The sequence below is a fragment of the Alligator mississippiensis genome, chromosome 2, assembly GCF_030867095.1.
Source record: "Alligator mississippiensis isolate rAllMis1 chromosome 2, rAllMis1, whole genome shotgun sequence".
Classification (NCBI taxonomy): domain Eukaryota; kingdom Metazoa; phylum Chordata; order Crocodylia; family Alligatoridae; genus Alligator; species Alligator mississippiensis.
Genome location: NC_081825.1, coordinates 30,478,985 through 30,506,870, shown reverse-complemented (window position 1 = coordinate 30,506,870; position 27,886 = coordinate 30,478,985). Strand labels below are relative to the sequence as shown.

At 42.4% G+C, this 27,886-nt stretch overlaps 1 long non-coding RNA gene across 2 annotated transcripts; it reads left to right on the top strand.

The window, feature by feature from the left end:
• Positions 1 to 85: 85 nt before the first annotated feature.
• LOC109281204 (uncharacterized) lies at positions 86 to 27,859 on the top strand. 2 transcript variants are annotated; one of them, XR_002087771.2, is made up of 5 exons: positions 86 to 329; positions 15,565 to 15,765; positions 19,392 to 19,514; positions 21,229 to 21,394; positions 24,866 to 27,859. It is a non-coding gene; the product is annotated as an uncharacterized LOC109281204 (long non-coding RNA). The 2 variants fall into 2 exon arrangements; XR_002087770.2 differs by lacking the exon at positions 19,392 to 19,514 and having other exon boundaries at positions 102 to 329.
• The last annotated feature ends 27 nt before the right edge of the window (positions 27,860 to 27,886 follow it).

The window sequence follows — 27,886 nt, the reverse complement described above, 5'->3', positions numbered from 1 at the left end:
TTTCAAAGTCCAATCTCAGACCTGCTTAACTGACAAAGCCACTAAAATTTGTGAACCTTGCACTTTGAGTATAACTTGGGTTGACCTATGCTTTGGTGATGTTAAAACCTTACAAAAATACACTTCCATGGGATCTTGGCACAGACTGAACTGTCACTTAGCAGCTTCAGCTAAGTTCCTGCATTTATTCAAAACTAAAACACAAGAGTGAAACTTGATGGTTGGGATAACAGGCCAGATGCAAACTAAATCTGATGAAAATATTGGCACTGCGGGCTGAGTTCAGAAGAGCACTGGGACATGAGTTTAAGTCTTAGTGACTTACACAAGTGAGTTAAGTACTATGTTGCTATTTTCCTGAACTGGAGGATTTGTAGAACAATTGCTGCACCTTTCTAATGACTAACTAATTTGAAACTAACATTGAAGTTCATTAAACTATTTTTATCGGGAACCTTTTAAAAGTTGAAAATCTGTACTAAATGATGAATAGCCAAAACTTGATCCCAGTGAAGTGATCTACTATTGACTTCCTTTCACAGGGAATGTGGCATGCTGCTATGGAAGGAATGGGTAATATTGTAGGAGACAGAACCTGACCTGAGGTCTTCGATTAAAAAAGACTTTTCAGCTGAGTTAACATTCTTGCAATAATTCCAAGCATATTGCTATTTCTAGCCTGAAAATTACATTGCATCTTTTTTGGGAGAGAAATGTGTGGATTGTAATGAGTAGGATTAATAAAAACAACTTTGTCCAGTTTCACTTTGAAATTGTGTACATTATGTTAGTATAACTTTCAACACAGGTGGAAATTAATTACTTAACATAATGTTGTCCAGGTTTATTTATTTCTGGCCAGTTAAACCAAGATTGCACGTACTTGTATTCTCAGAATTACTCTTTGTTCTCTTTCCATCCCACACAGTCTCCCTTCAAGTATCTGCTGCTCAATCTGTTTTAGACATCTTTTGCTCAAAACGCTTTTACAGTTGTAAAAAGGTCTGTAGGAGGAAGACACAACATCAGCTGTCCCTTGATCTACTTTGAATGATGATCATGAATGATTTGGTCACATACTCTGTCTATATGGTTAGATAGAATTCACCTGCCCTGTTAAGTATCTCTGTCTTAACTGCAAAAACAAAAGTTTTTTTTTTTAAATTGAAATAACTATTGTTTGTGAGTTTTCTTGAGGAAAAGAACCCTGTAAAGAGAGGCACTTCTATTTTACTATAGGGTAAGCCTGTTGAGGTCAGCACTATATCTGTACCTGGGTTTTATAGTTTTACCTTGCAGTAAAATGAAAATCACACACATTTATTACTCCAAGGTAAAAACTGCACCTTAAATGGCAGAGAAGACAAGGACTAACTTGCTTTGTCTAGCACTACTTAGCTTCAAATTGTTTTGCTGCTAATAAGAAACAGTTTTCAAGAGAATGGTTCAAACATTATATCAGATTCTTACCTTGAGTTTACAAGACATCCATTTTCTCAGTGTCCCTCAACTGCAAATTAAACTCAATATATTATTGAAAAGATCTGTGTTTTAAAAATGGCAAATGAATCAAATATCCTAGTCCCTTAAATGCCTTTTACTTGCACTGCATGAAATGCATCTTCACATAAAGGACCTGATATTCCAAACCATGCATGTGCAGTTGTGCACATTTTATGTGCATAGTTTCCATAAGTGCATGCACCATGCTTGCACACCACACATCATTAGGGACCTACATAAATCACAGTTTCTTGATTTTCTTGATTTTTGTGAAAACTGTGAAAAATAACAATCTCTTTGATAGCTGCAAAAAATGATGCCTGTGATATCTCAGGAAATCAACCAAAAAAAATAGTAAAAATAAAATGCTGACTCCCCAGTGGGAGCCAGTGTTCCTTACTGCCACTGTGGCTCAGCCTCCCAGTTTGCCTGGGAGGAGAAGGCACTAGCTGGTGGGGTGCCTCTCTGCCAATCAACACCAATGGGGAGGGCCACAGAAAGGGCAGCCAGCAGTCAAGATGGCAGCCACCCCTTCATCCCTCCTCCCCCGGGGCCTCTCCACCAATCAGCATCGAAATGCAGGGCTGCCACAAAATGACCACAAAAATTGGCAATCAAGCTGTGAAAATTGCTTTCTGTCATCATGAATTAGGTAGACCCCTACACATTATCATCATAGTCCTCAGAGTTTGATCAAAGCAAATCCATCTTTGATCATCTTCCATTGCATGAGAATAAAAATACAGCAGTTTATGTCAAAAATAGACTTTAAATAATTCATCAATATAGGAGTGGTTGCTCCATGTCTACAAAGTATCTTGCACTTGTACTGACTTCCATCAATCAGAAACAAAATTCCAGATTTCTCTACTGCAAATTTGTGGAATGACTTCTTTCTGAGATAAGTAGAGGACAGTGTGAATTTACACTGACTAGATGAAAATACACTTAGTGGATCTAACTCCTGCTTAAAACTGGACAAATATTGCAGGTCTGAAAACTGAAGCCTGGAGAGGCTTTTTTGCTAACAACCACCTTAAGAGCAATGCTGTTTGGAATTTTGTACTCCTGATTGAGTCGTCTATGGTGGTAAGGTCAGAAACACAGTTTCCAAACTAATGGTAATCCAAAAATAAAAATAAAAGACTTCAATAGTGGAGCAAGTGGATGAAAAAAGAATACTTCATGATAGCCACAAAGGCAGATAAAGGCTGCAGCAGAATAGGAACCTCTGGTCGTCTAGATTTTCCTTGCCATGGGACTAAGGTGTCCTTCCTACAAAATATTGTGTGCATCCCCTCATTAAAAGAAGACATGTACAGGTATCTTTCTTTGATAGCAAGTTCTGTGGTGATGGGCAAGTGATAATGGAGGAAGTGTTAGCAGGAGACTCTAGTCATGGACCTACACAGAGAAGTTGATTACATGATTGGTTATAGTGAACTTGGATCTGAAACAAGTATGCAGTTCGGCAGCTGCAATCCTGACTGAGCAGGCCTAGTTAGGATCTGCTCTGCTCACTTTGTATAGAGAAGGGCTAGAAAAGGTGCCCTAAGCCATAGTCTGTCTTACTTCACATGCCTGCATCTAGTGGAATCATCCTATCTATAGTCCAAATCAAGTAATGCAGTTTGCAACCTGGAATGTCTTCACCCTGATTAGTCAATCACTGTTATGGTTGTCAAAGCAAAGGACAACACTCTTGGGCAGAAAACTTGCATGATTTGGTAATGACATTGTAGTACTTAGGAAGACCAGACATGTAGGAAGTGAATAGCTCACAGATCATGGTGATGGCTATTCGGGATGTGTGAAATGGCACTGTTCCGTTCTGACTTCAGTTTCAAGGTATGGATGGTACAGTGTTTTGTATCTAATATAATTTTGAGTCAAAACAGACTCACTGTTTCGCTTCGTTGAAACAATGAGGCTGTTTTGACTCTGTTTCCACCATTTCACTGGACCATGGGGCTGGAGGAAGATACTCAGCCGAGCTGGGTTGTCTTCCCATATCACACGGGGGAGGAAAAAGCACCATCCCCCATGCTAGATCATGCCAGGGAAGTGAGGCAGCCCATTCCCTGCCCCCCACGTGATCTAGTATGGGGGATGGAGAGGCATCCCAGCCTGGCTGACTTCTCACCCCCTGCGCCATCTAGTGCAGGGGATGGCAAGGCAGCCCAGCTGGACTGACTTCCCATCCCCAGTGCTGTGGTTGAAACGTTTTGACTTTCAAAATGTTGGACTGGCCTCATTTTGCTTCGAGGCTATTTTAACAGCCTTTGTTTCATTTTGATTTTGCTGTTTCAACCTCAAAATGGCCATCAAAATTTCACACAGCCCTAATGGCTATACCTCTTTTTGGACACAAAAAGCTAAAAAAAAGACAGACACCTCTATGGGATTGGTTCTGCTACCAAGACCAGGAATATTACTCAGATGCAGGAAAGGAGACCCTGTGGCATATCCTGATGAAATTTGGGGGCACACCAAGATTTGTTACCATTATCAGACCTCTTTACAATGACATGATAGCATCTATCCTAAACAATGGCCCAGAAGCAGCACTTTTACTGTTAGAATTTAAGTCAAGCAAGTATGCATGATTACACCGGTACTGTTTCCATCTGTATCACAAGTATTCTGCATCCCAATGATGATAGACTTCCATCCAGAGTCAGCATCCAATATCACATGGATGAGAATTTGTTTAACACCAACCAGTTATGTTCCAAATCCAAGATAACTAATACATCCATTACTGATCTTCAATACATTGATGACTGTGTCATATGTAAACTTAAGGGTTCTATGTTGCTCTTGATCGCTTCTGTGAAGCATACAAAATGCTTGGACTCACTGTCAATTTAAAAACAAACAAACAAGATCCTTTACTAACTCCACCCCTTTAATATTATATTTAAAGGGAAGTCCCTGGAGAATATCGAGCATTTCCTGTACCTGGGTAGCCATCCTTCCCCAAAAATGGACATAGATGATACTATTCAACACTGAATAAAATCAGATAGTGCTTTTAAGGTCTTTTTTTTAGTGCTGGTTCTTGTATATCTTTAGGAAACTGCAGCCAGTAAATAGAAGCTTAAATAATTTTTCTGTAAAAGTCTCATAGAAGTGTATAAATAATGATAATCAGGAGCATAGTGATGTGGTCATGTGCCCAGGGTATAACAGCAGTGGTGATTTCCAGTTGTTACCGTGCTGCTGGTGTCATTGCAGTTATAGGCGAATTAACACAGGGGCCAGCTGGGCCTGGGTCCAGGGGTTGCTACCAATCAGGGCCCCCTGAGATTCCTCATCACTCAGCAGGGAAGTAAAAGCTGTGATTTTAAACTTGGCACTGTTTTTGTCTCTGTGCCTCAATCAATCCATACTCTTCAGCCCCTCAGCACCCTAGCATCACCTGTGTACATCTGCATGGCTGCACGTGACACAGCTGGGCAGTAGCTCCCTGCAGGTAAGTCTAATAGGGGACAGAGGCATGGGGGAGGGAAGGGGCGTGGGAGGCAGATTGAGGCCCCCATGGTGAGAGAGGGCATGGGGCAGGGACTGGGGCTGGAACTGGGTCTGTGGACCTGGGGTTGGGTCAGGGAGTTCAAGGCTGGGGAGGGGTGGCCTCAGAGTGATTGAGAGCTGGGGAGGAAAGAGGTCCTGTGAAGAGACAGGTTGTGTCTGGGTGTATGTGTGTCTGCATCTGTGTCTCTATGCCTCTGTGTGTGTCTGTGACTCTCTGTTTCTGTCAGTCTGTGTCTGGTGCTGCAGGGAGGGGCCGAGCCAACCTAGAGAGCTCCCATGTCAGGAGGCTTCCAATTTTCTCCTTGCCTGAGGCCCCCAAAATCCTTAATCCACCTCTGATTGCAGTTGACATCATGTAACTGCCAGCAGCTGCTGGTATTTTCACCTCCCGCTTCCAAAGTCCTCACCCGGAACAATTACCCTGGTTGCCCAGCTCTAGTTACACCACTAAAAATAAACTTTCAACTGGGCTGTTAAATAAGACTATATTTTTAGAGCAGGGGATATAATTAAATAATAAGTTTTGATTTGAAAATTCTACAGGGGCAATACAGTTCTCAGTTAAATTCTGTGGGCTTCTATGATAATATCTATGGAATGAATTTTAATTTCTTTTGGAACTCTTCCTTGCATCCTGATCTTTAATGTCTGTGCTTGAATTCAACTATAACCTTTTGGAAGAGGAATCATATATTATACTGCAAGGAGGGCCACTCGCATGATTAGGGGGCAGCAGGACAGGCCCTATGAGGAGAGGCTACAGGACCTGAACCTGTTCAGCCTCCACAAAAGAAGGCTGAGAGGGGATCTAGTGGCCATTGTGGCAGGGCACTGTAGGTGCCTGCCACTTTAAGGGCCTGAAGCTAGTGGCCGGCAAGTGCCTGATGAGGGCAGCCATTTTGGATCTGGTGGTGCCCATATAAACAGGGAATATTTGCTGCTGAAGGCCAGGCAACAACATCACCTGGCTGCAGGGCTGCTGGTATCATCTGAAGGCAAGGGAGGAGCTGTAGGGGATGGTCAGGAGGCTCCTGGTCCTGGGCATGACCTAAAACTGTACCTGCCAGGAGTGGGTGGCCTTGTGGGGCTCTCAGTGGCGCTGGAGCCCCCAGGAAATGCCAGGCCACTTACCACCCTGGTGAAAGGCGAGTAGGGGTGCCTTAACCCTAGCCCTCACCTTTGGGAGGGTTTGCATACTATAGGAGGTAGTTGGGGCCAGGCATGGCTGAGGCCGCCTGAGCCCTGTGGGGGTGCGAGACCCTGAGAGGGAAAGTTGGGACCAGGCACAGCTACAGCCACCTGAGCCCACTGGGGAGCAAACCCCATGGCCCTGAGTGAGGGGGCGGTCTGAAGCCCCAAGTGAGGGGGACAGAAATTAGGAGCTCAGTGTGGGGGTAGCCCCAGTGAAGGGGACTGTGATCTGTAGCCCCAAGTGTGTGGGGGCAAAGTTGTGGAGCTCCAGTGAGGGGATAGCCCCAAGTAAGGGGTGGAGACCTGGCAGCCCCAAGTAAGGGGTGGAGACCTGGCAGCCCCAAGTAAGGGGTGGAGACCTGGAGCCCCAAGTGAAGGGGGTGATGTGGAGCCCCAAGCAAGAGAAGTCTGCCCAGGTAAGTCTTCAGACACTTGAGGCAGAGGTTTGGGCTTGAGGCTGAATGAAGGGGGCTCAGCCCCAAAGCGGGGCAGAGATCTGGAGCCCCAAGTGAGGGGGGGTGATGTGGAGCCCCAAGCAATGGGAATAGGCCCAAGAAGCCTTTGGATGCCTGAGGCTGAGGTTTGGGTCAGAGTCTGAGTGAATTGGGGATCAGCCCCAGAGCAAGAGAGGTGAGTCCTGAACCTGGTAAGTCCTCCACTACGGGGAGGCCAAGTGTGGGTTGAATGTAAGATCTGAAGTAGCACCACAACCTGCTGCCCGAGGGGGGAGTGAGAGTTCCCTGTGAGACCCTGGGGCCCTAGTCGAGGTGTGAGGTACCCCAGCTCCCCACATCCAGGAAGGTGGACCCAGAGAGAATGTGGGGCTAGTGAGGCCAGAAGTAGAGTGCCCCCTCGACTGGTCCATGCTGGGACCAGGACCAAGATGGTCAAAAGGGCCAGGCATCCATTGTGAGGGGCACCCAGAGTTGTGGACCTGGGACCCCACCTGGCCTTGGTGGTGAGGCCAGGGCCTGTGCATGGCTGAAGGTCCTGAGTGGGGACCACGCCCGAGAGGGGAGCCAGGTACAAGGAGCTTGGCAGCCCAAATGAAAGTGGCGTAGGCTGCCTGAGGGAAGGGATCAAAGGAGGGTCCTACCAGGAGGATTCTGGAGCCTAGTGTGGGGCTGGTGTGACTGTTAACATCTGGATGCCATCTGCAAGACTTGGGCTGCAGTGTAGGGAAGGAATGGAGCCACAGATAGTGCCCCCTGGCATCGGGGCAAGAAATGGGCAGCCTCCCACCTTATTTAACAACTTATTAATTTTCCAACAAGTCATGGCAGACGAGACAGGCTGGCAGCATGCCCGGATGCAGGTGGGAGGCCAGTGATGGCTGGTCTGAGGGAAACCCACTTTGCCACGACCAGCTATAAACTTGCCAAGGGGGACCAGCAGGCAATGGGAGAGTCCCTGTTCCCTCGAGCACTACTGGGGGTAACAAGGAACAATGGCTGTAAGTTGACTGAGAGTAGATTCAGGCTAGATATCAGGAGGCACTACTTCACTGTCAGGGTGGCTAGGAGCTGGAACCAACTTCCAAGGGACGTGGTGCTCACTTCTACTCTGGGCTTCTTCAAAAGGAGGCTAGATAATCATCTAGCCGGGGTCGTTTGATCCCAGCACTCATTCCTGCCCATGGCAGGGGGTTGGACTAGATGATCTCCTTAGGTCCCTTCCAACCCTATCAACTATGAAACTGTATTTATACAGTGCCATAACTTAATTTTAAAGGTGGGTGGTGGTAAGCTCAATCTCTTTTTGTGCACAACATACTTGAAACCTGGATGTGTGCACAGTTACATGAAGGAAAGAGAATTTACATGTACAAAGATAATGTAGGTTATGGCAACACATAAAAACACTGGTGGCAAATATCCTGCATGAACAAATCTTTTGGGGGAATAAGTACCCAGCATGTACATTTGTAAAGAGGTGCTCAGCCTTCAGGGGTTGAAACCCAGCTGCAGATAGTTATCAGCTAATAGTCTGCTTAATTGGAAGACTGGGAGCAAGCTGGAAATGACTGGTAAATAGGAGTGGAGCTACAAAGAGGGTAAATAAGCTCCAGGAGTAGAGTTCAAGGAGGTGGTAGTGCTTAGTGGGAAGCACAGAGCTTGGATTTTACCAGGATGTGAGAAAAGACTACAGGTTTTGCTTTTGTTTGTCTGCTGTTTTCATACTTGCTTGGCTTGTTGTTGTTTTTTTCTTATTTTACCTTGGGGACAAGGCTGTCCCATGTCAAATAAAGTGGCTGGAAATCCTGGACATGAAGCTGAGTGGCGTTAAGAAGGAAGCTGGGTGAGTGACTTGCTAACAGTCTTCTTCAGGCCCCCTCTGCACTTGAAAGTAAAGGCATGATTGGATCTAATGCATGATCCACACAAGCATTCCTTCTGCCGTGCCACAATCATGTCTTATTGCTGGTGTAGGGGGAGCCTGATCCTCAGTTTCCTTTGCATTGGCTAGCAGCAGTCACCCATGGCTGAGAGACCCCCTTTGCTGGGGAGGCTCCCAGTTGTGGAGGCTGTGCTCAGCCAGGACCAACAGACCCCACAGCTGACAGGGCTCTGGGTCCTACTTGTGCCTCATATGAGGTGCAACCAGGACCAGAACCCCATCAGATATGGGACTTTTGGTTTCAGCTGCATTTGAGGCACAGCTGGGATGAAGAGTCCCATGTGATCCTGAAGGTTTCATATACCCCTGAGCCCTGGGAATAATGATAGCTGTGATCCCCAGGGCTTAGGGGTTTCACGCTGGGAGTAGAATCATAGAAAAATTAGGGTTGGAAGGGACCTCAGGAAGTCATCCAATCCAACTCCGTGCTCAAAGTAGGACCATCCCCAACTAGATTATCCCAGCCAAGGCTTTGTCTAGCCAGGTCTTAAAAATCTCTAAGGATGGAGATTCCATAACCTCTCTGGGTAGCCTGTTCCAGTGTTTTAGTACCTTTCTAGTGAGAATGATTTTCCTAATATCTAACCTAAATTTCTCTTGCTGCAACGTGAGACCATTGCTCCTTGTTCTGTCATCTGTCGCCAGTGAGAACAGTCCAGCTTTGTCCTCTTTTGAGCACCCCTTCAAGTAGTTGAAGGCTGCTATTAAATTGCCTTTCAGTCTTCTCTACTCTAGACCAAATAAAACCAGTTCCCTCAGCCTCTCCTCAGAAGTCATGTCCCCAGCCCTCTCACTATTTTCATTGCCCTCTGCTGGACTCTCTCCATATCTTTTGTAGAGGGGGGCTAAATAGAAGGGAATATTCACTTCCCTTGCCCTGCTGGCAACACTCTTACCAATTCAGTCCAGTATGCCATTAGCTTTCTTGGCAACTAGGGCACATTGTTGGGTAATATTCAGCTTATGGTCACCTGTAATTCCCAGGTCTTTTTCTGCAGAGCTGCTGCCCAGCCAGTCAACCCCCAGCCTGTACTGGTGCATGGGATTGTTACCTCCTAAGTGTAGCCTATGTATTTGTCCTTGTGGAACCTCATGGCTTTTCTTTTGCCCCAGTCCTCCAATGTATCTAGGATACTCTGAATCCTAGCCCTACCCTTCAGTGTATCTAGTCTTCCCAGTTTGGTGTCACCTGCAATCTTGCTGAGGGTGCACTCTGTGCCATCTTCCAGGTCATTGATGAAGATACTGAACAAAACTGGCCCCAGGACTGGCACCTGGGGCATTCCACTTGATACCAGCTGCCAACTAGACATCAAGCCATTGATTATCACTCTATGACCCTGATGCTCCAGCCAGTTTTCTATCCACCTGGCGGTCCATTCATCCAGTCTGTATTTCCTTAGCTTGCCTGTGAGAACGTTGTGGGAGACCGTATCAAAAGCCTTGCTAAAATCAAGGTATACCACATACACTGTTTTCCAGGATCCATAGAGCCAGTTACCTTATCATAGAAGGCAATCAGGTTGGTTGGGCATGACTTGCCCCTGGTGAATCCATGCTCACTGTTCTTAATCACATTCTTCTCCTCCAAGTGCTTAGAAATGGATTTCTTGAGGATCTGCTCCATGATTTTTCCAGGGATTGAGGTGAGGCTGACCAGTCTGTAGTTCTCTGTATCCTCCTTTTTCTCTTTCTTAAACACAGACAGCATGTTTGCCCTTTTCCAGTCATTCAGGACTCCACCCGATTGCCATGAGTTTTCAAAGATGATGGCCAATGGCTATGCAATCACATCAGCCAACTCCCTCAGCACACTTGTATGCACCCTGTCCAGCCCTATGAACTTGTACATGTCTAGTTTTTCTAAACAGTCCCTAACCTATTCTTTTCCCACAGTTGGCTGCTCACCTCCTCCCCAAACTGTGCTGCTAGGTGCAGTAGTCTGGGAGCTGACCTTCCCTGTGAAGACCAAGGTGAAAAACCAGGCTCCCAGCCACAGGGGAGACTATGTTACACATGCAAATTAAAGCTTAATAACAACCAGCTGTAGAGTTAATATACATTTTTTTAAGTCTAAATGTATAGCTGGTTGGAACTTTTTATTGTGTAATAGCTGCTTTGCATGTGTAGCTGGTCTCTAGGTAACCAATTAATTGCATAATTGATATCTTCAACATGTAGAGTGGGGCCTCTGTCTCTGAAAACTGTGAGTGGAACAATTAAAGAGAGAACATATTTGCACAACCAAGGCATTGCAGCAGCAAACAACCCTATATCCCTCCTCATGCTGAACAGAAGTGTCATATGAATCTGATTAAAGAATTGTTATGGACAACTGAATTCTGTCCAATAGGAAAACAAGGTAATAACTGACTGCAAGGCCATTGCAGAATCCATAATACATCCAGCAATGAAACAGATGCAAGAAACCAAAGGTTCTCAAAATGTCTTGTCATCACCACCTCAAATTTCTTGCTATGTAATGATAGTTTAAAAAAAGAAGCATTTAGTAGGAACACTTCCAGTGTCCAGGAATCTGAGGATTCATAACCACATTCAAATTCTAAGATTTTCCATATACCCTGGGCTGTAGAAGCCTCAGGAAGTTCCCACTTTTAAGGTCATCAGCAAGGTGTGTATACCCAGTAGTGCTGCTGGAGTACTGGTAAAGAACTTCCTTCACATATTTCTCATTATGTAGGAGGTAACAATATAAAGACTCCATCAAAGGAAACCTGTAGGTACAATATCCAAGAGGAATAATGATAAATGCAGTGGATTGGATAAGGGCAATAGTATGCCTTGGCTAATGCCATTGTGAATGCACAGCTAAAATAATCCAGGAAGAGCACACACCAACTGCTGAAGCTTCCTTAGCCTGGCGAAGGGTTTTTGAACCCGAAAGCTTGCTTAGTAACTATTCTCCAGCCATTTGGGTTGGTCTAATAAAAGATATCAAATTCACCCAAGGAACCTTGTCTGCCTATGTCCTTAGACCAACATGGCTACAACCTAAACCCCTGCAGCTAAGATAAAGGAACTTCTGACTTCTCTTGGTTCAGCACTTCTCTTAGAAAGGGTGGGGCATAATGGTGCTCCAGGGGGCCACATGTAGTGAATTCTGGTAAGCACTATGTATCATTCCCTTTTGTACATGGGTGCCATAAAAGTCATGACTACTAAAGATTAGTTTCTATTAGTGGATCTGATTAGGGATAGTCTGCCTTCTCCTCATCTTCACTGCAGGGCTATATTTGATCTCAGACACTGATATTTGTGAGGCAGGCACTATATGATTGATTTATACCTTATTTTCCTAAAACACTTTTCATTTAGATGAAAATTTTATGTAAACAAAGAGATGGTAAGCAATCTACCATAACATATAATCTGTTTTATTTTCTGTTAGTTTATATGACAGTTTGTTTTTGTAAAATAGAATGGGGATTAATGTTTAAATCCTTCAAGTTTCTGTTAATGTAGTGGAATATTCAGGGTCATGTCTTCACTTTCAGTTTTACTGTTTATCTTCTTAGACTGTTACAAAGTCAACAACCTTGTCAGGTTGTGTTAAATGTAACTGTACTAAGCTCCATCTTTTTACTGGAGGCAGTGGGGTTGATGCATCTCTAAATGTTGTGTGTAAGACAAAGGGCAGAGAAAACATAAGAACATATTTTGGTGGTGTTTCTTGACAGTTATCTTGATTAAAATGACTTTGTCATCCTTTCAACCATATCATCATAAATACAATTTGTCATCTCCAGCATTTTAGGCCATAATGATGGTTCTTGCTTTCTTTCAAATGTTACATTTGCAATTAATTCAGCATTGAGGTTTGTACTACAGTAAAATGTGATAAAATAATAGCAGTCTAGTGAGACTGAGTTAGTCTGAATCAGTTTGCAAACCGCTTTTATAAATATTAACAGGAAAACCCAGCAGTATAACAAATGAGTAACCCCTTCTGTAGTTCTCATTGGACCAATCACCACTGAAACATTTTGAATGCTTAGATATAACACAGATTAATCACTTTTGACTGACCTACATTCTAGTTAAGGTATTATGTTATATAGCATTGATTACAAAGTCTATTTATTTGCTATATTAATTGCACGTGATATCGGGCCTTTTGAGTTTGAAACTTTCTAAAGGTTATTCTGTTGAAGGAAACATTTGTAAAAAGTACAACATCAAACTTTGTAAGAACTTTTTCTCTAGATTAATTTTGCTCATAAATGGGCTATTCTGATTAAACTTAATATAAAGCATTTACAATGACAACTGCTGTCTGTGGGAAGGTAAGTTACTATTGAGTTTCTATTAAAGTAGATAGTCAAGCTGGGTCTGTATCAGGCGTACACATTTTGTACCAAGAGCCTTTTAGAACGCTTATTATTAAGCATTGTTCCATGAACCAGATCTTATTTAGTGGTGACTAGATGTTTGAGGTGTTCATTTTAAGCCCTTAATTCAGTTCAATCTAGGACACTTATATAAAAGAGATATGTTAACACTAAAAAGTAACTTTTTAATTAAAAAATAAAAAAAAATTAAAGGTTCATTCCTATCACCAGAGGTGTAACAAGGCAGCTTTGTGGACTAGGCAGCAGTGATCCAAGTGAGAAGCACCAGCTGCCCAGTTGGTGCCTCTACCCAAAGGTAGCATCTAGGGCTGCTAATCTAGTTGCATCTCTTAGTTAACTCAAGAGTTGCCAGGTCCAATAATGAATGCACAAACCACTAACCTCATCTGAGCTGGTGAGGAAGGACTGAAAAGGAAAAAGCTAAACAAAATTCTTTGGAAAATCCAGGGAGAAAAGAACCAGGGACCTGGGAAGGCTTACTTGAGTGTTTAAGATTATGAAAGATAGAAGCAGCTAATATTTAGATTGTGATCAAGTTATGCAGCTCATGGAATTTACTTATATTTTAAAAATGTTAAGTGAATGTATTACTTGTGTAAAATGCCAGATTGACAACCCTGGAGATTCAGGTCTTCTATTTATACACAGATCATATACAGAACAGGCAATGTCAGAAATCTTCCCTAGGGTGGAAGTGTTGCCATTGATTTCAGTGGGAACAGGCAAAGGCCCAAAGAAAGGAATTTAGCATTTCAATTTGAGGATTTTAAAGGAAAAGAAAAGGTCACAGAGTTTCACTTTGTTTGATAAGTGCTCCGTACAAGAATGATTTGACCTCCCTACATTTATTAATAATTTGAGTAAAGAAAATTTCTACCAGTGTCAGAGACTTTAAGATTCTCTAACAGAAAACAAACATCCAAAACAAAAAACCCTAAACCAAACCAAACCAAGAAACCCAGATTATTTCATTTACTAAACACCAGTAGCTAGTAACTATTTAAAAGGCTGAATCCTAAAGCTTTTATTGAGGCAAAATCGTACAGATTTAAATGTGTGTTCTACCTATGAGAAGACTACAGGCTCAGTGAAGTCACTGAGCTCAAAAATTTTGACTAACTGAGTCTGGACATTGTTAGCAGGGCTGTGGTATTCTGTTGTTGTTGTTTCCCTCTTCAAGAAGCAAAGGAAGTTGAGATATAATGGACCATAGTTCTGCAAAGGCAAGAGTAGTCTCTGTTGTTTAGAGTCTCTGACTGCTCAGTCAGGACTGTAGAGAAGACTGGGAATTGGAGGGAGCCTTAGCACTTCCCATACAATACAATAGTATAAAGCTGGTCAGTAGGGGTGTGTGAAACAGGCCGTATTTGATTCAGATTCAGCCCAAATTGGGGGACAATGATTTAATTCATTGATTTAGATCACAGTCCTGATTTAATTCAGCTGAATCTGAAGCTGTAGATTCGATGCTGATTTGCAGAATCAGCGATTTTGCCATAGACACAGGTTTAAATGTTTTTTCTACATACCGTTAGGTACCAGCTGTGGCTCATGAACGCTGAGATGGTGGAGCAGATGGAGCATCCCAAAGGATCATTGGGGGGGTCCCCCTTGCATGCTCGGCAGTGGACCCAGAAGTGAACCGGAAAAACTTCTGATCCACTTCTGGGGTCTGCCTCTGAGCACAAGGGGCCCTTTCCCTTGCCCCCGTGGCTCGGTGATTGGTTGTGGGGGGACTCTGGGTGCTCCCCCAGACCCAGAAGGCACCAGTTGCTGAACCAGTGACTGAGGAGGCGGGTCCCCTGCATGCTCTGTGGTGGACCCGGAAGTGGACCAGAATTGCTTCTAGTCTACTTCTTGATCTGCCACTGAGCACACTGGGGATCCCTCCCCCCCCCCCCCCTGTTCCTGTGGGATGCTCCATCCACCCCAGCATCTCAGCATTCATGAGCTGCCTGGTACCTTGAGGTATGTAGAAAAAACATTTAAAGCTGTGTCTATGTTCGAATCATTGAATCTCTCCAAATCTCTCCAAATTGATCCAGAGGGTTCCAATCCAGTTCAGAGAGATTAAAGGGTCTCCTGATTCAATTTGGATTTGGGGATTCAGCTGCCAAATCAGGCCACATTTCCATTGAATTGAATCAGTGACCAAAGTTTCGCACAGACCTACTGGTCAGGTATGAAAGGCGAGGTAAGTAGATGCAGATTAGTTGACCCTTGTAGATGGTGGACAACCAAGGGAGGAATTGTGATTCTTCAGGTCATCATTCCATTCTTGATATGCTCTTGGTGAAGTGCAGATATGCACTATGTGGTGTAAATGGAAAGTTTGGTCCTATAAACAGAGGTGCCTAGGTACTTCAGCTCTCAGGCATATGCATATGGGTCAGAAGTCATTATCTATCCTACCCATGAGAAATCATTTATACCCAACTATGCAGGGAGAATAGCAAAATGTTTTCCTGACTTTTTTAAAAAATGATAAAATATTAAAAAATCAGTGAAAATAAAAGTAAATGGCTTAAAATATTAATTGCTCCATCATTTGCCTTTGCTTTATTTTCAGAGCTCAGAACTCTGTTTCAGAGGGAGCAGGAGCAGAAAGACAGCAGGTAGCCAGCAGCAGAGAGTCAGAATTCTCACTTGTCACTGTCAGTGCCTGCTGAGCAGTGAAAATGCAGGTCTGCAAAAAGCCAGCAACAGCTTCAAGGAGGCAAACTCTTCCTAAGGGCTGCAAACCTTTAGAATTAGACACAACCATGAAAGAGTAAGTTGGCTACATTATTGTGTTTGTGTACTCAAATGGAATTTTCACAAAACTTTCTTATATTTCAAAATAATTTTAAAAGCAACTGTAATTCACAGAGTGGGAAGAAACCTGCTTTTCTCTTGTGGTTTCAAAAGTAGGGCAAGGCTATGCTGTATAGAATGGTAGCTCATTTAGGACTGCAAAAGGTTCATGAACAGTCTGATCCAAATCCCATGTAGATCATTGGTCTAATCTCATCCTCTACTCATGTCAATAAAAGCTTTGACATTGACTTCAGTAATCTCAGGTTTTTGGCAGATGTATGACTGTTTTTGCATATGCCAAGGTTGGGTGGGGAGTGTTCCATTAAATTTCGTGAGGAGTAAACCTTTAGAGGTTTGGTGTTTGGGCTAATTTAAAATGAGAATTCAGACATTGGTATTTGGGTCTGACCTAGTATGGCAATTCTTATACACATCTGGTTCAATACCCTGTATATGACCTGTGCTGGGTATTTCAGAAGGTGCAAAAAATACCATACTAGGCAGATATGGCATAATCTGCCTCCTACATCAGTCTTATCCTGATCTCATAGTTAGATGGTATTTTGAGTAAATGTAGATCATGAAAATGTGTTTATTCCCTTCCCTCATACTCATAATCCAAAGATTTATCACTTCAAATAAACCTCCAAACATTACTTCTCATTCTAAAGATTGCCAAACTGTACACTTTTATGCACTAGTCTCAAAAGAGCACTATGGGTGGTCTTTGGAAAACCAACCAGCCAAGCAATGCTGCCTTTCCTCTTTGTTACTAGTTCACATTAAATAAGATAAAATTATAGTAAAAATTGGAATTTTCTAAAGCGCTCAGCATTAAGCCAAGTCTGTTGCCACCCAAGTCAATAAGAATTTTTTTGTCAAAGGGGTGCAGAGACAAGTCAATGCCAAATACATTTGAAAATCTCCCACTAAATATTTTTCTCATAAATGCTTCCAAGTAAACAATTGCTATAGGTGCTACAGCACTGCTGTAGGTTTGCAATTTGGGAGGAAGATATTAGGTAAAATAATCTGTTCAAGTTTGAAAGTGCTACATGCAGTGTTGCCTCATTCTCATACCTGTGATTTGCCTCTTATCAGTTCCCTTCCAATTTGTACCCTCCCTTCTTAACTCCACATAACCATTGTCTTTCCATATCTGATTTTCTTAGGAAAGGGTTACCTAATTTCTTCTACAGCGGGATACGTACTGTAATTTCTAGCAATTCAGAGGACTAGTAAATCAATCTATACCTTCCTAATTCATCTGTTGGAACATATTAAAGGCCTCTTTACCTCATCAGGGTCCTTGACAGGCAAGAGAAGGGATATAATGCTTTCTTATTTTCCCAGGATAAAATCACAAATGCTCATCCATGTCCTAAGACCCAATATGCCCGATATCCTGCAGAATGTATTCAGTTGTATTGGTAGACATCTGTGCTGTAAAAAACCTGAGGAGAATGAGTACTATATCCCTAGTAACAGTGTGACACATTATGAAGCTGTGTTGTGCAGTGTTCTGTCACTGGAAAGTTCCTAGGTCTCAGATTTTAAACAGCATTCAAGTTTTGTCTGGCTTCAGCTTAGTAATTCTCCTTGAAGTGAAACAGGAATTAAATAGAATCACAAGGAAATAGAGAAAAATCACTTGGGACCAAGAGCAGGAATCTACTGTAGGGAGAACCAAACCAAAACAGATTCAGTTCTTATATCTGATTATGAAATGGTTATTAGAAACTTTGGAGCAGAGCATGCCCCCATCCCCTGGACATCAATCAAAGACTATAACTGCCAGAATTTATATGATGGAGAAAACAATGTGTCGGAAGGTAAACAAATGTTTTCACTGATGCAGCTTTGACAATGTCTTCTTCTTTTTTTCTTAAAACCTTAGTTTATCAAAATATTTCCAACCAGAGCTAACAGCAAGCAATAACATTGAGTGCATAGAACTAGAACAGTAAAATTGTTTTTTGATGCATCTTAGCTAATGATGAATGTAAAGTCACTAGCAGGCTAACAGTGATTTAAGAACAAATAATATCATAGGTAAACATTTAGATAGATTGGAATTAATTAACGTGGCTTAACAGGGCAGCACAAGGGAACCAGTAGCATAGCTGAATACAGACTCTAAAATGCAATTCCTTTCTTTAAGCATCACACAATTTTTTAATCTCCCCATAACAGCCCTAAGGTCATTTCTTCTGGAGGAACTAATGCTAACATATTTCTTAAAAGGACAGCTGCCTATCACATGTAACACTTCCAGCATTAACAGCTGTATTGTGCCAGCAATTTTATGCAGTAATTTCCAATGACAGTCAAGCTGTGTATTATTTAGACTTTTCTATACCTGAAGGAAAAACATACAAGTTGTCACATTTCATCTACTAGACATCATCTGTAAGTGCCAACATACATTTAAATATAACATGGATGAAATTTTAGGAAATATACACTGGATTTAGGTGACCTCTTTTGTTACAGAGTGGTTATACAGATAAACCAAATCCTAAAATGTTTGTGGATTATCACATTTTGTGTAAAATCATATGTGATCAGTAAAAATTAATCCTGACAAGAATAAGATACTAACATATCATTTTTTAAATTATCCTGAGTTAGGTAAATGCACTACTAACTACAATTTCCATGTTGAAATTACAGCTTTCAGAGCTCTCAAATTATTGGATTGAAAATGAAATTTAAAAAAATATATTTAGAAGTCCCAATCCCATTTTCAAAAATGATTTATGTATTTAATACTACAAACCACCTATATGCCTATATCACTTTTGAAAATGGGAGTTGGCTGCATAACTCCTGCAAGTGCTTTTGAAAACTTGCTGTCAAGACAGGATAAAAATCATAATAAAAAGTAAATGGATTCAATTAGTTCACAGTGCTTCATTTTTATAGTTATTGCCATGGAACTTAAACCTATTATTCTGTAAAAAAAAAAAAAAAAAAATGTAAAAACCTATATTATGAATTATTGAGAATTTATTTTCCATTTCAATTACATATCAAAGAATGTGGAAAACTGGTAATATCATTAAACTAAAGTTTTCTTTGAAATTTCTCAGGTTTCCATAAACAAAAACAAGAACCAAAAATTTAATTCATCTGGGAAAAACAGAAAAAAAATTGATAGAAAAAAAATTCAATGCGTTCTAGCTACAAGCATGGGCTGATCTAGGATTTTGAAAAGGGGGATGTAGATAGTGTAGTCGTGCATCATCACTTTTTTTCCAGGTTAAAAAGAAAATTGTCATTGTTATTATTATTAATACACCTAAAGGGCCTATGACTATATTATTCAATTTAAGATAAAGCAAAAAATATACATAACTTTATTTACATTTGCATTAATTTGTGATATCATGTATAAAAACCCACAACAAACTATGCAGAATAATCAAAAGATGTTGTTTCTCTAGTTCTGTTAACATTAAAATTTATATCTCTTTCAGATTCGTAAAACAAAATCTAGCTTTCTTGAGCATCTTGTAATGCTTCACTGAATTAATTCTACACCTGAGTTAATATTTATCTGAGTTAATGTTTTTAGTTAGAGTTAAAACATTTCTTTAGGTCTACAGTATCTGGAGCAAAATTGCAGAAGAAAGGCTAACTTGATTAGTAGAACACTGAGACCATCAAAAAAAGAATAGAGGTCATTCACTCCTGTGGGATGAAGAGTTGAGAAGGAATCAGGTATTTATCATGACCCATGAAGTTAAGTGATTTCCTCTTTGCTGCTTGAATAGAAATGCTGCCACCACTGTATTTAAACTTTGGGTGGACCAGGAATCAAAGTGGGAGATGCATCTGTACCACTGCATGCCCTGGATCCATCCATGGCTACAAGCATTGACCAATATTTGGTCAATGATCAATAACAACTTTTGATACAAATTGTAGTGAAATGAAACTTCATCTATTGTACTTATTGGGAAGTTTCAGGATTGCAGTATTCACCTTTTTGGTTCTTTCTCAACTGAACATGTCGAACATACAGAAATATTGTGGCTCCACTCCAAGTAACATGGGGAATCTGCAGAAAGCATTTAGGTTTTGACACTAAAACTAGAAAATAATGCTGCAAAGTAAGTAACAGATGTCAATGTTAACAGAAAACAGACGTATCCAAAGAACACCTTTGCAACACACAGTTAGCCCATATGATTGTAAAAAGCAAGTTCTAGAAAATAGTTTAAACGCCCTTTATTCATTTATGAGCCAATCTGTGTTGGCTCATTCTTACATTCTTGCTGAGAATGATGCATCTTCTGAAGTTGAGAATCTGGAAAAGAAGCACCAATTCTCACTTGTACAGAAAGCAATGGGTGTTCTCTTTATTTTTTTTTCTCTTTTCCACTGGAGTGTAGGAAAAATATTAAAAAAGAGTGTGCTCTCAAGGGCAAGTGGTCATGTTATATCCTTGGGTTCTTATTACATCCTTCTACTCAACATTTACTGGCCCATTTATCATTCGTTTTATTATACAGTAGAATCCCTTTGAAACACTGTCAGTACATGTTTCTTGAAACAAACAGGCAGCTCCTTTGAGGCTTCCATAATATGCTGGTTCATTTTTCTTTGTTGCTATATGACCTTTCAAATTACCTTTTATTTCCCCCCTTCAGTCCATGTCTAAATGCACAGGTCAGTCTGGATGCAGTGGTGCCTTTTGTGCTGAAGCTCAGAGATATTTTGGTTTTAGCCATGCCCATACAGAGTACATACACCTTACTCCCTCTCATGCTTTGTGCTAAAGGGCAGTGTAGATGTTTCTCTCAGATCTTGGTCTTTGTCTTAAGACCAAGCATTTTGTTGTCCTCACTGATCACCATTTCCCAAATGTACTGCTTGTTATCACTTATTCACACCAGGAATGTATGACTGCAGCCTGTCTGGACTTCCAGTGGCAAATGTTAGGGTTTGGTCTTGATACAAGGCTTTGTTAACATTTTATTAATGAATTCAATTTATCAAATAACAGATTTAAGATTTAAAGATATATGCAATTCCTTAAAGTATACATAAATATATAAATCATTGTTTAGTGTAAGAAGGCTGTTTTTCGCAAGAGGAGACTAGACATCAACTAAGAGTGAGCAATGCAAGCATCTATATAAGAGAGTCTCATATTCCTGGGGAAGTAGTTTGCAAGACCTTCACTTCCCTAACAAGAAAGGACAGAGGCCAGGCTTTTGAGCATGCCTGCCTGCCTGGTAATTATATTGGTCTTCACAGACCCAAGAGTAAAAAAGATCCATCTCTGTACAGAGAGACTTAAAGAGCAGGGGTTCCCCACCCAAAAGATCATTGTCATTCTCAGGGCCAGTGATCACTTCTGAACCTTTGTGGCCCCATGCAGTTTCAGACGAAGCTCAGAAATAACTTGGTTGTGATGCCTTTTCACTAGGACACAAGTCCAAGGAATCTACTCTCTCAGCAAGATATGCAATAGCTTGGCCATTTTCTACCCATGTCATGAACTCGTACTATGGTGCTGCCATGTTTTATGGCACCAGAGGACCTCACCCTGCAGGAACCAAAGTCACTTTTGATCTCTACTGACCTGGGCCAGTGTAAGTATTGATCCTGTGCTTGAATCCTCATAATCACCAGCACTTTCCATGCCACTGTTTTTTGGACTCCTTGTATGTCTCAGACAGTGATCAGGACTCTGACTAGTCTCACTGTACTCACCAAGACTTTATCCTTCATGGTTCTCTGTTTCCCACCATGAGTCCTAGAATACTAATGATAAGAGAGCTTGGTCTGTGGAATACTTTTAAAGGACTAGGGCCAGGATCCTTTTGTGAGTGTGGCCATCTGCTCATAAGATAATATGGGCACTGGAGATATTCAGAGTCAGTGGGTGCATCTACATGAGATGCTAACTGCACAGTAGCCTCATTCTACTGCACAGTAGTGTGCAGGGCAAAACCCATGCTAATACTCTATTGCACAGTATTATTAAGATACTGCTCAGTTAGCATCACTAAAAAGCATCACAAAAAAGTAGGGGTGTACCAACAGAGATTTTTTGGGCCGATACCAATGGCCTATTTTTAAGGAGCCATATTGGCTGATACCGATTCGATTGCTGATATGTGGTCTGGCAGCTTGGAGAGCAGCATCCTGCTGGTAAGTCTGTTGTAGGGGAAGGGACAGGAGGCGGAAAAGAGTGTGTGTGTGAGAGGGGGGCATATTGAGGCCCCTGTGATCAGGGAGGGTGTGGAACTGGGGCAGGGGCAGGAGCAGACACTGCACAGTTGGAGTGAAGCACAGGACAGATCTGTGCGTAGCTTGTCGAGGGGGCATGGGGAGGGGGCATCCCCCACTGCTATGCTTACCCCAGGAGGGCATGGGAAGTGTGTGCTCCCAGATCTGCACATGGGGCAGAGGCCTGCTGCTGTGGGCTGGGGCCAGGGTGGTGCTGAGCCCTTCCTGGTGGGGTCTGGTTCAGGGCTGTGCTTGGGGCAGGTGGCAGTGGTGCTGGGAGGAAGGCTATGGGGGGGAGGGGTCTAGCTACCCCAAAATTCACCATAGCCCTCCTCCCAGTGCCACCTTCCCTGAATGCAGCCCAACCCAACCCCCTCACTGGGAAGAGCCTGGCACAGTCCTGGCCCTAGCCTACAGCGCTAGACCACTCTTGCCCTGCACACAGATCCAGGGGCACATCCTCCCCATGCCCTCCTAGGGTGCACCTAGCTGCAGGAACCCCTCCCCCATTACTCCCAGATGAGGCACTTGCAGCTCCATCCCACACTCTCCTGCAGCTGTGCGGTGTCTGTCCCAGCCCCAGCTCCATCCCCACTCCCTCCCTCACTTCAGGGACCTCAATCTGCCCCTCCCCCTCTTACCTCCCCTTCCCTTCCCCTTCTCCCACAACAGACTTACCAGCCAGATGATGCTGGGCTGTGCCCATGGTCACCTGCATGCTGTGCTTTGGCTGCAGCTGGCCACATATACAGGGACATTTGTTGGTGACATTATTGGCAACATCAGCCAAAAAAGGCCAATTGCCAATACTGCCAATTTTCCTCATATTGGTGCTGATCTGACATGGGACCAATGTATCAGTGCACCTCTGCTAAAAAGCTGTGCTGCAGTACTACTGTGCAGTAGCTCCAATTACTGTGCATTGATTTAATACCTGGTTATACAAGTACTAGACTTAATGCGCAGAAACTATGGCACATTAATTAATGTGTAGACACACCCAATATCTCATGCTTCTCTCCTCTTTTCCTTTCCTCTACTTCTGGACAATAAGGACTTCTTGGGACGCCAGCCTTCTAGGCTTTGGTGCTCCATTATTTTATATGTTCCTAGAATCATGTATAGGTGTTCAAAAACTTAGTCCCATAGATAACTTTCTTGGAAGAGGTCACACAAGTGTTGGATCTTTTGTTGCTTTAGCAGGCTCAGCCTAGGACCCCTGCTTGCTGAGACTGTCTTCTAAGTAAGTAAGTATCACACACTTGGTGAAAAACATAAGAAAAAGTAAAGCCCTTTTTTCTGGTACTGCCAAGGCAAAAACAAATCTATGATGCCAAGGTCAAGAGGTATATGTTCATCCAAAGTGGTACAAATGGACAACACTCCTCAAAGGATTCCACTTAACGTGAAAAGTTCCTCCTTTTTTTCTTAATCAATATCAAGTGCCTTCAGCTGGATCCAGATTGCAGGTCTGACAGTCAAGATTCCAATATCTGTTATGCTCATTGTCACTTGGACTTTTGACACTGTATTGTCTTTACCTTGACTCACTTGTTTTCTCCCATCTTCTTCTGTTTCAACCTGCCTATCAGAATATACTTTTTTTTTTCATTCTTTTCCAATATACTTGAATCCATTGCTTGTACTTCAGTGGCAGATATGTTATTTCTATAGGTTATTCTCCACATATCCTCACTCCTTACTGTACACTGTTAAAGACAATGTTTTTTCTCGGTATTTCTGCAGTGACACCAGCAATAACATGTCCATTTAACTCATCTGTAATTTTCTGGGATCTGCACTTACTTCAATATTACTTTTTTCACTTGATCAATTACCTGGGTAGGTCTCTTTGGCAACATGCTGCATGTAGTTTTGTTGTCATTTTCATGGTCTAGTTAGATACTCAAAGCTGTTGGCTTGTTTTTCTCATATGTTCTGTCTTTAAAAAAATGCTTTATTTCTAAGGTCAAATTCAGCTTTTCCTTGCCCAGGAGGATATGCACTCTGTTCTTTTATTTTTCGTATTTCATTTTGGGACAAATATGCCCCAAAGTATGTGTTAATTAACACATCCATTTCCTTTGCTGAGCAGCTGAAGAGTATCTGCTTTAACTGATTCACTTTTTCAGTTTTCAGCTTGGTCCCAGCAGTTAGGATGTAGCATCTACCTGAATTTTCAGTGGTGCTAAGCACCCCCGGCTACAGAAACAATCTAGTTGGGAATGATCTACTAATCATAATTAATATTTAAAAGTGAGAAGCAATTTTATAAAAATGAAAGGTCAAACGTTAGTAAAGCTGTTGTAAATGAGGAGTGAGAAATTTAACATTTGACTGTTCTCGTCTAGGTTGGTACTATCTTTAACTCTTAACCCTGGGGCTCTTTTTTACTTGGCATCTTCAGTTACATATTTTGCTGGAGCCTTAAACAATCTCCCAGCTCAACTCTCTCAAAAGGTAACATTCAGGTCAAAGCAGCTGCACTACCTCTTAAGTCTACAGAGGCACATATGTAGACTGAAATGGGAAATAACATTGTTCCTTTAACACTCCTGCTACAGTGGAACTTTAAGCATCTGGGATGCTTTGAACTGAACTTTAGAAAGCTGAGTTGGGAGTTTGTTTAAGACTCCCAATTCAGTATTTAAACTAACACTGAAAGTTTAAAGGAGAACTGGGGATGAGATGATGAATACAGCAGTAAAAGAAGGAATTAAAGGATAAGCAGGAAGAGGGGGAATTGAATATCAATGAGGACTCATGTAATTTAAAAATAGGAAAAGAGTCTTCTGTTTCAGTGCTAATAATTTTATCCTTCTCTATTCCAGGTCAAATGCTAATATTTTCCTTTTGAAAACTCAGGTCCCAACGTTGAACCACTGAGAGAGGTTGCAATCTAATCATCACTTAAAAAAACCTCACCCAGCCTCTTAAGACCTGTCTTAGGATAATCACTGTATCTTTACTCAAGCAAAGAAAAGCAAGAAAGCAATTCTGAAAAATAAATGCAGCATCATCATTATTTACTTTATCAATTTTGTCATTTTTGTATTCTGTAAGGCACAGTTTTCTTGATGTAGGTCATTATAATTCTTCTAGAAATCATGAAATTCCCCTGATGTTGCTGTATTTTTAGCAAAGAATAATAAATAACTGATCAGATGAAATATAGTGCTACATAATTGGCAAATGGAGAACATTTTGCAGAAATCACTCAAACTATTTTGAATTTCATTTCTAGTCATGGTTTATTTAACACTAGCAGAGTGCTCAAAGAGTTTCACAAAAGATTGATGATCCTCTAGTGCAATTCCTAAGTGTAATATTATGTCTTAAAGAATTATGTCACTTTCTTTAAGGGTGCTGAGAAAGATATTACTATGCATCAATAAAAATTCAAGTTTTACCAACCATCTGTATTGCGTAAATCAAGCAGAGGGTAAGGGTTTCCCCAGAAAACAATTATGAAATAGAATGAGATGGTCCAAAAAGCATTTACTGTACTAAAGAGTGTCAGTAATGCTATTGTACTGTGACTACAATTAACTTCAGAATAATTTTTTACTGCAACATATTCATGCATTGTTGCTCAAGGCTGTGCTTACATGGTTAAAAGGACAGTTTTCCCAGTTGAACTGGTGTTTGTCTACAGAAGACTGTTTCACAGAGGAGCTGTGATATGAAACTGATGTTAAGAAATCTATGTGTACATAGTGATTATTATGGGTAATCTAAAGTTAAATTAGGTACCCAAACTGAAATACAAGTGTTGGCAGAAGGCTATCCATTAACCTGATTTTTTTTTTAAGTTTTAAAGTAAAAACAGTTCAGTGTCATACAGACAAGGCATTAATCAGTCAACATAGCTTAGCACATCTGGAGACCCCCTTAATGGAGTGTGGACCTAGTTTTGTCATCTAGATGGAAATCTAGGCTACTACACAATCAATTTACATGACTTTGGAGGTGCTCAAGGTGGTTCACTTGTGTCTACCTGGGCACAAGTAGCAAATTTACACAAGATTAGTAACTGTGCCATAGAGCTTGCATAGATGCCTGACCAGGAGCAAAATCTCCCAGTCAGCCGTCCACCAGCAGGTGAGAGATTGCTCCCAGCCCCTGGGAGCTGCCTGCTGCCGAGGCAGGCTCCACCATAGGAGCCTGGGGACAATGTCCCCCAGGCCCAGTAACAGAGCTCCAAGATCATGATCAGGGAGTGGGTCTGGGAGATCCTTATCTCCAATCCCTGCTCCACCATTGTGATTGGGGAGTGGGGGACTGAGAGACCTGTATCTCCCAGTGCTGGCTCTGCAACCACAGGGCCGATACTGGGAGACCCTTATCTCTATGAGCCTGTGCTGAGAGATAAAGTTCTCCCAGCCAGAGCCCCATGACCATGGAGCTCAGACTGGGAGATAAGAATCTCCCAGCTTGAGCTCTTGGGGCTCAGGCTGGGAGATACTTACCTCCCAACCTGAGCTCCATGGTTGCAGGGTTAGAGCTGAGAGACCCTTATCTCTGTGAGCCAGTGCTGGGAGACAAGGGTCTCCCAGTCTAAGCCCCATGATTGCAGAGCTCAGACTGGGAGATGCGTCTCTCAGCCCAAGCCCTGCAACTGTGGGACTCAGGTTGGGAGCTCCCTGCTAGCAGGGACAGGGGAACCTGTTCTCTGTCCAACTCTGTGATCATGGAGCTGGGGCCAGAACAGGCTAGGAGCTTGTTTCCAGCCCCGACTGCAGCTGTAGAGTAGGGGCTGGGAACAAGCTTCCCAGTCCCCACTCTGAAACTGCAATTGCATTCATGGATCTGGGGCTGGGAGCTCCCTGCATGGGGACAGTTCTCAGCCAGCCCCAGGCTGCACAGGGAAGCACATGCAGCCTGGATGTGGCTAGGGACTGTCCTGTTTCAGGCAGTCCCCAGCCAGCTCCAGGCTTCCCATGCAGACTTTCCCATGCAGCCCAGGGCTGGCCAGGAACTGTCCTGGTTAGGGGCAGATCCAATCCCCATGCCCTCATCAGGTGATTGAGGCACAGGTCTTAGAAAGAACTGCAGGGCTGGGGTAGGCCCAAGCTCCCTGCCCCCATCCACTGGTGGGGCAGCTAGCAGTGAGCTAGCTGTTAGCTACCCAACTTGAGGTTTGGGACAGGGGTTTAGGACCCTGCATCTCTTTCGAAGCCCCATGCCCCTGATTGGGGATCCAGAGCCAGGAGATTCTTGCTACTGGAGCAGGGAGACATTGTATCCACCCCAGCTGCTCCCTGCTAGGTCTGGGACTGGCGCCCAGGAGGAGCCTGGAGCTCCCCCTAGTGGTGGCAGGGGCCCATTGCAGGGCTGCAGGGGACTCCATGCAAATTTGTAGACCCCTGCCCAAAAACCCTTACTCAGACTTAGCTTATACCACAGTAAATCTGGGCTGGAGTAAATGCCTGTGTAGATGTACAGTGTGTTAAGCACTTCATTTTCATGAATAAAATAAGCTTATGCTCCCAACTTGGAAGTAAATCATTTATGTATACACAGCATGGGTAATTACACATGCAGGTACACATTTGTGGTATATTTGTTATCAAATATTCATATTACAGTATAAGCTGTGAGATCAAGGTCCTGTTTTGCTATGCACTGGTTGGCTAGGAGGTTAGGACAGTATCGGCCCAAAGTATTTACAGCCTTAATTTGTACAATGTATCCAATCCCATATATTCAAAGGCGTATTTACACATATTGTATATGGCAGTCTAGGTACAGTATTAGAAAATGTATTCCTAAATGTCTGCAGAAAAAAAAACGGTATTTCTAATAAAAATATTGCTTGGTGTCCATTCTGCTCCACCTATGCTGTTACCATC